Here is a 5,037-nt window from a genome sequence, read left to right as displayed (position 1 = left end):
AAAAATGAAATTATAGTGTTATTAGCAGGTATGTTTTGCCATCTTGGTCTGCAGCCTACATTTTTTTTTTTTTGGTGAGGCAATTGGGGTTAAGTGACTTGCCCAGAATCACACAACTAGTAAGTTCTGTGTGTCTGAGGCCGAATTTGAACTTGGGTCCTCCTCACTCCAGGCCTGGTGCTCTATCCACTGTGCCATCTAGCTGCCCCCATAACCTACATTTCTTACCATAGGCATGCATGCCTTTTCTTTCTTATTGGAAGTTAAGCCTCATGAGATGGACTTCCCTTTTGTAGTAGTGAACAAACTCCTTCAGAAGTGTTTTCACACTCTACCATAGTTTTAACATCTGACAGCAAGCAATCCTTGATTCCTGTTATCTTCTGATGTCCCATCTTCAAGAAAATCTCATCTTCATGCAGCTCTTTCATCGGACTTTCTTAGATTTCAAGGCCCCAGTTCTATTCTTGGTCCCTACTCTGTCTTTCTCATTGTTCTCCAGTTTTCCAAACTGCCCTGGACTCTAGATTTGGAAGATCTCAGACATAAACAACTTTGGAGCTGTGGGTGCTGAAGACTAAATATTCTCCATTATTTTCTAGAGATGATTGGTTAAAACTCAATAATTTTCTGTTTTGGGGCTTGCTTTGTAGATTTCCATACAAGTACTCCTCTTCAATTCTTGAGCCAGTTTAAGACAGTGGACAAAATGACAGTATCAGGAGCATCCAGGAAACAAAATGCATATAGATAATAATATTTGTATCTGCATGTAGATAATAATGAACCCTATGGATGCTGATGAGGTTATCAAGTGAGGTAGCCAAAAAAAGCTCATACAGTCTTAGACTACATTGAAGCATATTTTACAGGAATGAGGAAGTTATAGTTCTGTCATACTCTGCCCCAGTTAGACCACATCTGAAGTTTTGTATTCAATTCTGTGTGCTGCAGTTTAGGAAAGGGCACCAATAAGCTATAGAAAGGCAAGAGTAAGCAACTAGAATGGTGAAGGACTTCAGGTCCATTAGGATCAGTTGAAGAAATCATAGATGTACATTTGAACTGGAGAAAACTGATGAAATGGCAGGGACAATGATAGCTATGTTCAGGGATTTAAAGGGCTGTCATGTGAAAGAAGGATTAGACATTTTTCATTTAGTCTTACAGAGCAGGACCAAAAGTAATGTGTATAAGTTATAAAGAGGCAGGTTTAGGCTTGATATTAGGAAAAACTTCCTAACAATAAGAGCTGTCCAAAGGTGGAATTGGTTGCCTCTGGAGGTGGTGGATTTCCCCGTTTCTTGGGGCCTTCTGGCAAAGGTTGAGTGACTATTTACCATGTTTATTAGAAAGAGGGTTTCTTTTCAGGTATGGTTTAATGTAGATTGACATTAAGGGCCCTTCCATCTCTGAAATTCCATAATTCATGCTACTGCCCTTGACATACTCTCCCTTCTTTGTCCCCTGTTCTTATTCTGCCTTCTTCTATCTCTCCATCTTTGTTTATATAGTCCTTGCACCAGGAATTGACTTTACTCTAAGCTACCATTTCTTCTTTTTAATATTTTTCCCTTCAAGGCTCAATTCAGGTGCTTCTTTGTGAGCCCTTTTCTACTCTTCCCTCATCCCACTCACCAGCTGTTATATCTCTCTCCTCAAATTTCTTGTAGTGCTTTTCCCTGAATCTTTCCTTTACACTTTCTGCTTTATTACTTATAGCATAATAATATGAGCCCCCGATATTATGGTTATTGTGTCTTTTTCTGTTAGAACCTATGATCAAAGTGCTTATAATTCATGTCTTATTTATCTTAGGAGGTATCTTAAGCTTTTAGCAGAGTGCCTTTTCCATAGTAGGCACTTAATAGATTTTTGTTGAAACATACTGAATTTTGAACCTCAGAGATTATTTAGTTCTGTCTGCCATTTTTGGTGAATTAATGGTCAATAAAGAATTTTTTTGACTACTCCCTTTAGAGCTCTGTCATTCATTCTTCTCCAAGAACTTCATTCAAAGATGAGCACTAAATGATTCCTGATCAAACGTTAGATGAAAACATTAGATTTTTGAGGATGTAAACCTGGAAGGTAACAAAGTGTCAGAAGATATAAAACATACAGAAATACAATAATCAACTGACTTATAACCTCAAAGGAACCAGCATGGGATAATGTCAGTTCATACTACTTTAATAAATAAAGATTAAAAATTAAATATTATGGCATGTTAACACCACATATTATGACATGTAAATTGGCCTTTGAAAGCTAAGGAAATTTTACACCAAATTGAGCTTAATGTATATACTTCAGATATCCTGGCAGCTGAGTCATCTTACAGTTTTGTGGGTTTTTGTTTTTTTAATTGGACTAGTGATTTTGTTGCATAAAGAATTCCCTCTTCTCATGTAGACTAGCATCACTCTGAAATCTATCAGCTTAGAGTTACCTGGGAGACTGACTCTAAACCTCATACAACCAATCTGAGTCAGAGGTGGGGCTTGAACCTGCCTGAAATCTTCCTGACTCTGAGGCCAGTTTCTGCCTCTCAGAGTAGTCATTATCCCCTCCATTTGACAGAAGAGAAATTGAGGTTGTGACTTGCTCAGGACTGCATAACTACCTGTTTGCCCCAGCCAGCAACTGTTCGTATTTATTACCGAGTCCATTTTAAGTATTGGAAACAGTTGTGGGGGAATAGCCTTGTCACTAAGTAACAGTCAGGCTTCTGGCCCAGACAGCAGAGTAAGTAATGAAGAACCATCCTTTTCTTTAGGATCTTAAATGGTTAGAAATGAAAGTAGCTCTAGAGATGACCTTGTTTAATCCTCTTATTTTACAGATGAGGAATAGTACCTAGAGAGTTTAAGTGATTTACCCCTAGTCGTGAGGCTAGTGGCAGAGGAATGACTAGGACTCAAGGCTTCTTCCAGTGCTTTTCCAGAATATTTTGCTGACTTAACTATAGTTAATAAATAGGATTGTCATTTTACCAAGAGAAAAATAAGGCCATGAGCCCTAGATAGATGCTTTTGAGTAGAAGAATATTTGAATGACTTCTTTGTTTCTGAGATACTGGTCTCCAAGTCTGATGCCATTTATTGGTTTATTCTTCATTGCAGCACACAACAAATGAAGGCTAGTAACAATTTGTAACGTATAGCAGTGTAGTCCTGTATATATTTTCCTCTAGAGTGGGGTAGCTTCTAGTGAGCGCCTTCCAGATTGTGTTATCTGACGTTACTGATGTCTTCACAGAGAAGGCAATAAGTTCCATAAATCTTTCTCCCTGCTGAGATTATTGCTAAAATAAAACAAACCAAAACATCTGGCCTCAGTGATAGACTTCTGGGCTTTGCTGTGAGGGAAATACTGAAGGTTTACAGTTGTGGTATTCTGAATCCATTAGTAGTGTAATCAATCTATCAACTCATTTCTTATTTCATTTTTCTTATCTTTGTAAGATGCAATTATTATTACAAGTTAGCCCTTGATTTTTCATGTTAATGAAGGTGGAACTACCTTTAGATTTGCAAAATGATAGATGCTGCCAAAATAGGCCCATTTAACTAGAGATCCTATAATTCTGTCACTTTATTAGACTTTGATGTGTTGTTGTATTTGCATTTGAATATATGTGGTTAACATTCTGGAAATTCACTTCTAACAGAATAATGAAGCCACATTATGAAGTCCAGGCTCAGCAAAAGCTGGGCAGCTCTCCAGTTTCTGCTTCCTGACCCCTGCTTAACTAAACTTCCCTGCCACTTACTTCATGCTGGGAGTAGACAGCATTCTTTTTGATAGAAAGCACCAATTTCTCTGGAGCAGGAGGACTAGGCTAAATGGAATTTATAAGACTTCTCTTCCTTATTCTAAGTATGTAGTATGGCAACAAATCAAGTGATTAAGGAACAAACTGCTCATGAACTTAAAAACCAGGATGTTGAATACTACCTACCCAGAGTGCCTAGATATGCCTGTACTTCATATGCTTATATTTCTTATGAATTTCAATAAATTCAAATCAATGGTAGATTAGGTGTTGAAGGAAATACAAAAATAAATAAGATACATCACTACAATAGTCATGGCCAGAAAGCATTTATTAGACACTTACAATGTGCCAGGTACTGTGCTAAGCTTGAGGGATATAAAAAAAAGGTAAAAACCACAGTTTCTGCCCTAAAAGAGCTCATTTTAGTGGAGACAACAAGTAAACAAATATGTACATACAAGATATACAATGTAAATGAGCAAGAGTCTCAGAGGGAAGCTTTTTTACTGTCTCCCATTCCTCAAATGCTCTCCTTCCTTGTCTCTGCCTCTTGACTCAAGACCGGGCTCAAATCCTACCTTCTGCTGGGGTCTTTTCCCCATGTTCCTTATTTAGTACTTTCCCTGTGAGACTACCTTTCATTTACACTGCATATAGGCAGTGAGATAAACAGTCAAGTTTGAGAACAGCAAAAATGTCCATATATCTAGTTCTTAGAGTGCATAGAAGGAAATAACATGTAAGAAAAGTAGGAATGGGCTAGATTGAAAAGGATTTTAAAAGCCAAACAGAAGATTTTATGTTTGATCATGAAAGTAATGGGGAGCCGTTATAACTTGTTGAGTAGGTTTGTGGCACGGTCAGACGTGTGTCTTGGGAAGATCACTTTGACAGCAAAGTGGAAGATGGACCGGATGAAGAAGACATTTAAGGTAGGGTAACCAACTGGCAGGCATCAGTGGACTGGTGAGCCCTGTAGCAGAGTAGTGGCTATATGGATGGAGAGAAAGATGGGAGATTTTACAACTTGGCTCCAACCTACCCTTCAAGCTTTATCATGCTTCATGCACTTTATGATCCAGCCAGACTTGCCTTCTTGTTGTACGTTGGCTTATCTCCCCTCTCTGTGATTTTAGATACATAATTCACCAGATCTGGAATGCATTCCCATTTCCTCCTCTTTGAATCTCCAGTTTCCTTCAGCAGGTGGCCACTGGACTCATGAGGCCTTTCCTGATTCCTGTAGCTGCTAGTGC

General features: G+C 38.4%; 1 protein-coding gene across 1 annotated transcript in view; it reads left to right on the top strand.

Moving 5' to 3' along the window:
* NUDCD3 (NudC domain containing 3) overlaps positions 1 to 5,037 on the top strand; it is a 97,222-nt gene that overhangs the window by 91,762 nt on the left and 423 nt on the right. The window lies entirely within an intron of this gene.

Source organism: Vombatus ursinus, unplaced genomic scaffold, assembly GCF_900497805.2.
Source record: "Vombatus ursinus unplaced genomic scaffold, bare-nosed wombat genome assembly UNPS02000580.1, whole genome shotgun sequence".
Lineage (NCBI taxonomy): Eukaryota > Metazoa > Chordata > Mammalia > Diprotodontia > Vombatidae > Vombatus > Vombatus ursinus.
The sequence above is the reverse complement of the archived record's forward strand: the minus strand, read 5'-3'. Positions and strand labels throughout refer to the sequence as shown.